Raw genomic sequence first — 9,450 nt, forward strand, 5'->3', positions numbered from 1 at the left:
GCTTGCATACAGGAGGAAGTGAGCAGTCCAAAATTTTTGTTCTTTCTTGCCTTTTACCAGTCAAGAAATCTGGTATCAGGAGCATCACTTAAAAAAATAGAATTAAACAGAAAAGGAGCAGGCATTGTGTTTGTATCACCTCTGTGGATAGAGGGATTCTTTAGATTTGAGTACTGAATGACTTTAAATGATGATTGACCATACAGCTTTGAAGATGTTAGTTTTGGATTCTTTGGTTTGAGCCCTTCCATCCATATGGCACAGTCTTTTCAGTAATGTAGATACTAACAGTTCATTTGTATATTGAGTTGTTTTTGAATTATTTTTGACAAGGTGAAACTCCATCATCTTTCATTCTGACTTAAGAAACATTTAGAATTGGAAGGGTTTATGTAACCGTGCTAAGTGGCCGACTGTTCTTTTTTCAGACAAAATAATTGCATAAATCTGTATGGGATGTGCACAAGTGAAAGTGACTGTGAGAACACATTTTGACCCAATATTATAATGGGTTTTGTAAATTTAATTATTTATAGATTGTGTGAATTAATACAGAAGATAAAAAATGGTGTCATTGGAAAGGATTGAGAAAGGAACCTGGAACTATATCTGAATACTGAGGTAGCTGACCTGATTTTTGGAGAGGAGGAGTACCTGGAAACATTGAATCCCAAGACCCTCACATGAGTTATAAATGCTTTTCTGTGAAACTCATACAAAACTTGCTGCATTTAAGACTGGACTGCTATAATCTGTGTATAAAATATCACAGGCACTTTTGAAATGCTACCAAAAACCTTGCATTTCAAATGCTAGATTGTTGCTAGTCCATCACTGAGGATCTTTGGATCAGCTCTTTTGTTTAAATGGTGACAATTTCCTTTTGACAGTTTGAAAGTAAATGAAAGCTGTCCTTAGATAAACTGAATAAGTGTTATCTTTGCACTTGATAAAATCACCTCCTGCTGCCAAGCAGGTTTTCTGCCTTTGCTATGCAACGGGCTTTAATCCTGTTCTCTTTTATTAATGATCCCTTATATATTTTTTAATTTTTTTTTTTTTAATTTATTTTTAGAGCAATTAGAGCTGGTTTGGGAATAAGTCAGGTAACACCGATAAAGAAAGAAATCCAAATCTTTTTTTTGCCCCACTTATTCCCTGATATTTCATAAGAAAAGTCTGTAGTGCATCCTGGACAAATCTAAGCACGTATTATGGTCTTATCTCAGATTTTGGAAATTCTTCTGTAATGTCCAAGTATTGACTTCTAACAGAGTTGCCAGTGGGAACTATCCATATCTGTGCCTCCTAGATGGGCTGCTTGCCCTGATAAGTCACACATTTGTTATCAGTAGACAGAAATGTTGAAATGCTGCAGTGGAGTCACCATCCCTGGAGGTGTTCAATAAACATTTAGATGTTGTACTGAGGGACATGGTTTAGAGGGAAATATTGGTGGTAGGTGGACATTTGGACTCAATGATCTTGGAGGTCTTTTCTATGATTCTATGATTTTACAAATTATCATCCTCTGTAGTAAATCCTCTCTGCTCTTCTTTTTAGGGCAAAATAATGAATCTATGGCTTGTGAATGGAGTGAAGCTCACTTCTGTGCAGCTCTGCCTTCATCTGAATTAAATTCAACTGTTGGTTACCCTTTAGAAAGAAAAGGTTTTCCACTGTCTGGTGTCTTCATTGGTATGCTACTGATTTGTATAGGGTTTAGGTGGTGTTCAGAAGATCACCTCAATGACTTATCAATAGAAATTTTTCACCAGTGTAACATTTTTTTTTTTGGTAGTGAACTATAAAATCGTCAGGCTATGGCTAACTAACTAGTTTATGTTCTTTTTAATCTGCTTAAATTTTTTTATTTTAAAAAAGGGACTTTTACCCCTTTTCTCATACAATGATAATCTAATGGTAATTTACAGGTGATGGGTACATTAAAAATGTAAATGATTCCTCCACTATTATGAAATTTTAATTTTCTTTTGAAAGTGACAGATGTACTGGCTACTTAAAGCCTTCCAAAGACTGCAGATAAGTTCCAAGAATAAGGATCCTAATTAAAAGTCAGTGTAATGATTAAACTAATTCTCCACATTCACCTCATATTTCACAGAGGAAATTTAGCTCTCATTTGCTATCCGAAATTGTCATATATTGTGGCTACTATTAACAATCTTCTGTTCTTTTGCAATAAAATGTTGCTCTGTGAGACAGTAACTATAAAGTGTTTTTTTATTTTATGTTTGAAAATGTTGCAAGACTGTGTATGTGATGAAAGATATGCAAATTCCTACACATCCCAAATAACATGTGTTTATGTATATTTGTATTTCCTTTTGTGAATTTTGGATTTTTTTTTCAATGCTCATGATCTAAAGGTGAAATATGACTATAATGATATCATGGAAGAGTTGCAAATACTTATAAGATTTATAAAGACTAGTACTGCCTCCTCTTACAATTAGAATTGTTGCCAGGAGAGGAATTTGAACAGTCATTTCAATGCTAAACTTTCCATTTCAGTAGTCAAAACCTATTTCTTAGGTTTCTTTCTACTGAGTAGTAGATCTTTTCCTCTTTTGAAGTTTTGAGTTTTGAAACAACTAGGAAAAAGCAGAATTTGATTTGTTCCACCAAGAGACTAACCTTACTGTTGTTTTTTAATTATTATTTTATTTTTAATGAAAAAAAGATTTCATACATCTCTAGTTGAGAAATGTTAGATGCAGAGAAGGGGACAGTACTGTCTTTGATAGGAAATACACTTGGTCTGAAGGCTACAGGGAATTTTGGGGTATGGTACTTCAATTTATTCACTTCATCACTCTTAGTTTTCTTATTTAGTACTCTCTCTGGTGGTAAGTGAACCAGAATCCTTTATCCTTTAAAGTTTTTTTTTTTTTTTTTTTTTTTTTTTTTTTTTTTTTTTGGTGAGATTGAATTCAAAATAAAATGTATTACAGTGGGAGTTTACACCTAAGGATGGACAGGATCTGTCCATTCTCTCTTTTGAAAGGTCTGAATCAGAACAATTGTTCCTAACAGACTGAAGCTTCAAGGAGTGAACTTGGAATCAGACCCACACCTTGGAAAATCTGGTCACTTGAGAGGGAAAAGATAATAATCTTAAAAGTATGTTTTTATCCTTTTCATTAATTGTATTTCTACGTTCTGGACCAAATCACCAAATGAACCCAATGTTAATTTGACATAATGCCTTTTCTTTTAGAGTCTTTCATATGCTTGTCCCTAATATTTATTTTTAGAAATTGTCATGGTTTTGTGATTTTTGGTTTTCGATATTCCACATCATAACATGTGGGGCACTGGAAGTTTGACTGTTAATGCTCAAGCTCTGGGTACCTGTCCAGAAGAGAAGAACTACATTCCCCAGGGAACTTTGCGGTCACAGGGAGGAGATAGAATTCCTGGCAAGGTCACCTGCTGCGCTCTTCTTCATCGGCTCTCCTCCTGTCTCCCTGCTGCTCAACTGGACTGCGCATCTCACCTCACTGTTATGGTGAGGCCTATCCACCTTTCAGACATTCTCTCTCTCATTGTATTTGATTTATTAGCTTCAATTCTAATTACATTGTATTATAGTGTGTTATCTTGCATTCCGATGCTATATTTAGTAAATTAGTTTTCTCTCCTCAGATCGGTGCCGCTGTTTGTAATTATTTTGGGGTCCCCTGTTCCTTTTCTGGTGATGCGGATTTTGCAAAATCCCTCTGCCCCGCTGTTCACGGAACCGGGCCGAACCAGCTTGTAAACCATTGACAGAAATGTACATCAATTGTCTGCTTCTCTCTTAAATCTGCTCTCCCAGAGCGCCCCCAGCATTGCTCATGGCTCGGCTCTGGCAGCAGTGAGTCTCTTTTGGAGCAACTGGAGCTGGCTTTGATCTGACACGGGGCAGTGCTGGGCTCTGCTCACAGAGGACACCCCTGCAGCTCCCTGCTACTTAAACTTTGGCACATAAAACCCAACACAGCCAGAAAAATTACTTTTGCAAATTTTAATACATGAAAAACAAAACAAAAAAAGTATATATCACAAATGTGGTAAGTAGGGCTGTGTTTTGTTTCCCATTTGCGAATAGCAAATTGGATTTAATGGACTGTGGAAATGCAGCGCAAAAAGATAAATCTAGAGCTTTAACTTGGAAATAAAAGGCTTGATTCAATGCTCACTTGACAGTGGTTTTGTTCCATGTTCTACCATATGCTATTGTATGTTGCTATAACATTTTGTTATTTAAAGTAGTTTTGCTTTCTTGTAATATGAATCCTCACTGAAAAGAAATCATGGACTGTCCATTGTAAATCTTTCGAAGAAATGCATTCCTTGTGTTTGGAGAAATTACCAAGGATCTTATTCTCAGAAGTTCCATTTATGGATCAAAAATCTGTATGCTGCACAGTACTCTGAATCCCCAGAAATTTTCTGCCTCCCTTTTTCTTTTTGTTGTAGACCCTTTGAAGTTTTTTGATAGTTTTTCTTCACAAAATCACTCTCAAACACTATTGGCTTGAAATATTTTGTTCACACAAAGAACCATGCCCTCTGAATTCTCATAGCTGTTAGCTATTAAATTAGCTGAATATACTTTAAGTACAATTTTCATAGTCAATTATTAATGAGCGTTTTAATCCATGTACTGTATTGCTTTGCTAAATGAAACTGCTGTGAAGTTAATTACTTTAGAGTAGTACTTTTTTTAGGTGAAAATGAGAGAAATTGCTTTTGCAGCAAAATTTGCTGATAGAATTTGTTGTATCATTACAGGATAATTCCAACAACACAATCTGTTGAGCAAGCAAGGCAGTTCACAGATTTTTCCTATTAGGGTGACTGATTAAGCATTTATAGAATGGAATGCTAGTAGGGCAAAAACTTGTATTTTTGTAATTCAGGCTGCATTCAGTTGTACTTCTAGACAACCATATTCCTTGAAATACCAAGCTTTTATCAGGTTTATATTTTGACCCACTCAGCGTATTTAAAAATACGTGCTTCTCTCACATCCAGCCACTCTGGTTGAAGTGGCTTTCCACAGGCAATTTCAATGTCTCTTTCGTTCTCTGCAGCACTCCAGGGATTACTGATGTTGGCAGCTGTTATTTTTTGGGAACCTTCAATCTGCTCATCATTCTTTCAAATGTCTTTTTGCTGAAAGCAATTCAAGAGCAACATAAGACAAATTTCTACCATTACAATTGACATGGGTTTTAATTTCAGGCGGAATGAACATTGATTTATTGTTTGACTTTTGATGGTGCTTTTATAAAGCTATGTTCTGCCTGCTTTTCTACAAGAGTGAACACTGGTGGCTTTGGTGCTGGTTTATAAACTACAGGTACCTGCTAGGAACCCCTCTGTCAGGACAACTCAGATCTGTATATTCAGGAAATACGTTCAGCTGTGTCAGGATAGACTCAGAGAGAAGAAAAATTCATTTCAGTCAATGAATTGCACTTGGTTTTTAGTAGATTATTCTCTTTTTCAATTCACTTAGCTTGAAAAACTCATCAAAATTGGAAGCTTACATACGAAGTGACATATCCAGTATCTTCCTAAGATGAAGGGAAATATTTCTGGCAGTGTGTCTAACCTTTCCTTTCTCCAAATTCATTCAGTGTCCTTCACCCCTCCTTTCTTTGCAAATAAAAAAAAAAAGATGTCCATTTCCTGAATATCCTTTGGGTCCATCCCATCTCACCCTCTCATTTCAAGTGCCCCTGCTTCTCACTGACCTTAGGCATCATATCCTCTTGCGGTATAGCTTTGTTTCTGCCTTCCCCTGAGAATGGGAAATCTAGCCTGAAGTATTCAAAAGCTGGGCTATATTAAGACATAATGGAAGATTTTGAGATTTTGAATGCACCTCGTCAAAGTTCCCCTCAATCAAACAGCATGCATCCCCATTGGTTTGAAGTCATAAAGCATGAAGAATTAAATAAATCATATGCAAGCTCAATCAACTCCTCAGTGTAGACTTTGAATAGCCAACAGTCCACCTTCCAGTGATTTCAGACAATTGCTTGGCTCATACTGGGACAGAATCACCGATAAATGTTTCCAATTGTACGCTTCATTACAATTTCTCAATGCATTTTTAAGTTCTGGGAGCTGGAGTTCTCTCCACACTTGATTGCAGTGCTGCTGCTGATAGATTCTACCTCTTGGTGGAAAGATTCTCAATATAATTAGAGACTATTCATGTCAGTGAGCAACAAAAATACTTTTCCAAATGTTGGAACTTTCAGAGCATTGCTTGTAATTTTTTTAAAGCAACATGTTGCATCTCACAAAAACTCAGATGGAGTCTTACTACTGAACATATGTCCTGTTTCAGTGATCTTTAATATATTATAGTAAACTTTTAAAGTTTTTTGACCAAATGCTTAAATGACAAGTAATGAGGAAGGAGAATTGGTGAAAATTCACTTTAAAATATTTGCTGATGACTTTGTACACCTCATTGCTATATTCTAACTGGAAAGTATGTGAGGCAGAAACTGCACTGATGCTTCAGGCAGGAAGGAACAGTTTTTCTCAAATATTAATAAAAACTTTGCAAAACTTCCCCATTTAAAATATATATTATTTTAACAATTAGTCCCTTATCCTGCCAGATCTATTTTAGTGTTTACAAAAGAAAGATTCCATACCAGAATGAGGCATGAGCAACCTTAGGTACCTCACCTAAGATCTCTCCATTTATGTGGTAGATAATTGGGATGATAAAAGCAAGATCACCATTCTGAAAATTGACAAAAGGCTGTTTCAGCCTCTGCAGTTTCTCAGGCTGTTTTCAGGCATTTCTGCTCTGCTGAAAGTGTCTGAGTGTGTGTCATATCTGTCAGTGAAATGGGTCTTGCTGCACGGGAAAATCATTAAGGTAGAGGGTGAACTTAAAGTGCCACAGCTATTCTGTGTCTGGATACATGTTGTGTATTTGGGATGTGCAATAGCTGAAGAGGTGAATGTATGCTGGGGAGATGATGCAGGGCTCTTTCCAGATAGCAGTGACAGGCTCAACAGCAAATGGAATATTAAAAGGGAATATAATTAAATTAAAAAAAAAAATAGGAATGTAGATACTGGAAAACCATGCAGTATCAGATGGAACCCAGTTGAATTTTCCATTGCATGCTACACAGATACAATACAAACAGAAGTTCTCAGCATTCGAATGGACATAAGATTTACCTACGCCCTATTGTCCTCTTTTTATTCTGTCTTCTTAAAGCAGTGATTTAAACATGCAATTTATTGTTGGTCTTTTCTTACTGACATCCAGAAAGAACCGTGTGCTCTGTCTCTCTCTCTCCTCCACCTCCATCTCCAACCCGTCCAGAGCAGAGCATTACATTTATTCTGGGAAACAGCAATGTCCCTGTGGTGAAATTTGAGCAGCTGCCTGCAGCTTTCCCTTATATATGTTGACTAACAGTTCTCATACACCAGAAAATTATAACCCAAATTTCACCATGCTTTAAACAAAGAAACATAACTGATAGCATAAGCAATAGCTGAGAACGTGTATTAAACAGGCATTATTAGAAGCAGTACTTCTCACAAGGATTCTCAGTTCTCTACTGTCATTGCATGTATGTCAGGACAGAACTGCAACATGATGCTACACACTTTGGTATGTTAGCATGTACCCTTTAGTTCACTCTTTAATCTTTCAAGAACACTTTGTTGTGTTTAGTATTATGAGTAGGCATATTGTGTGGAGTTTCTGGAGGCTAGAAAGGGCACCTTAATTTCATTCTGAATATTTTGTTGATGCTTGGAAGTATGAGGAGCATCACCACCAGTTATCTTTCAGTGTGACAGGACTGTTCCATAGCTGTGTGGTACGTACTGACTGAAGGAACTTCTACCTTACACTGATGCGATGAGGATCAAGTCTGGTGGCTTAGTGACAATATAGCATAAAAGGCTATGGTGAAATGAGAATGAAATTGGAATTAGTTTTATGGTACCATGGAGACAGGAGAATCCAAACACTAAATATTTCCAAAACAATCTGTCTGACAAGAAAGAAAAACAAAACAAAACAAAAAGTAATAGAATCACAGAATGTTTTAGGTTGGGTATGATTTCCCATAGGCAGGAACCCTTCCACAAAATCTGGTAGCCCCAGTCCCCATTCAACTTGGCCTTGAACTGCTCCAGGGATGGGGCATCCACAGCTCCTCTGGGCAGTCTGTGCCAGTGCCCCACTAGGCATTGACTGAAGTGCCTCTGGGTAAAGAATCTCTAAGAAATTTCTAAATCTCTCCTCTGTTAGATTGAAGTCATTACTCCATGTCCAATCACCACACATTCCTTGGTAGCCCCTCTCCAGTGAGGGATATGTACAGATGGAAAGATAATCTTTTGCACTTGCCCATGCCTACAAGTTCTGGGATTTATACATCAAAGCTGGTCTTCAACTATTTATACCCATCTCCTCAATTGAACAGTTTGACTATGTTTTGTGCTTGCAGTGTAGCAGTCTGATATGCTGCTCATTTCTAAGGGTACCCATGTTACCGGGGTTTACTGAAAACATACTGCCCTTGTTTCACTGAAGTGCCAGGAACGTGCTGCTCAAACACACTTCTCATGAAGCTCTGCCAGAACTTCTTCTACATATATCAGCTCAATTTGCTGCATATTTGGATCCTAGTCAGCAATTTGCTCTGCAAGGTGGCCTGCTATTGAAGTGTTATCATTTAATCATCCATATGAAGATACAGGATGGAATCATGAAGGGTTTTATGACAGATATGAGGATATTAATAAGTGTTGGATTTCAGCCTGTCAAGTTGCAGTGGTGTAGACCAATGAAATTCCTTAGTCAAGCTCTTCAGGAAAGTGAACATGGTACTGCATAGCAGATAGAACAGATCTCTTAGAGGTGTGTGGAGTGTGCCAAGAACACCATCAGCCTGGCTCTGCTGCCTGCTCAGCATGTTAGCTGACCATGGGAGTCATTCTCCAAATTCGTGTATCTCCAGCATATGGACTGCTGCAGAGAAGTCATGACTTAGCAGTCCATGCAAAGCAATTAATTGGACTTTGGCAGGCTGTTCATGTTTACAGTACCACTTCTTTCCTTCTGTAAGATCAACTTGCAGCTTATTGGTAAAACTTCCTCAGAACTTCACTTTGTTTTAGACTGTGTGAACAGTCTTTTCAAGAAAGGAAAATTTATAATAGCTACTGAGCAGTAATGGAGAGGTTCCTGATTTCTTCATGCAAATACTAGAGAGAGGAATTTTTGGTGGACATTTCAGATGTATAGCACAACACTGCATGCACACAGTGAATGCAGACACAATTCAGAGATTTCAGGGGACTTTTATTTAAAACAGGAAAACAACTGCCTTTGCAGCTTATGCAAAAGTCTTGGGACTTCTCTGGAGGGTTTATTTCCCT

The 9,450-nt window shown here is 37.3% G+C and overlaps 1 long non-coding RNA gene across 1 annotated transcript in view; it reads left to right on the forward strand.

The window, feature by feature from the left end:
- The window catches only part of LOC125689736 (uncharacterized), a 32,086-nt gene extending 29,209 nt beyond the window's left edge, over positions 1-2,877 (forward strand). The window contains exon 4 of the long non-coding RNA XR_007375406.1: positions 1,564-2,877. This is a non-coding gene — a long non-coding RNA (uncharacterized LOC125689736). The remainder of the gene's footprint in view (positions 1-1,563) is intronic.
- Positions 2,878-9,450: the final 6,573 nt, after the last annotated feature.

This window comes from Lagopus muta, chromosome 2 (genome assembly GCF_023343835.1).
Source record: "Lagopus muta isolate bLagMut1 chromosome 2, bLagMut1 primary, whole genome shotgun sequence".
NCBI lineage: Eukaryota > Metazoa > Chordata > Aves > Galliformes > Phasianidae > Lagopus > Lagopus muta.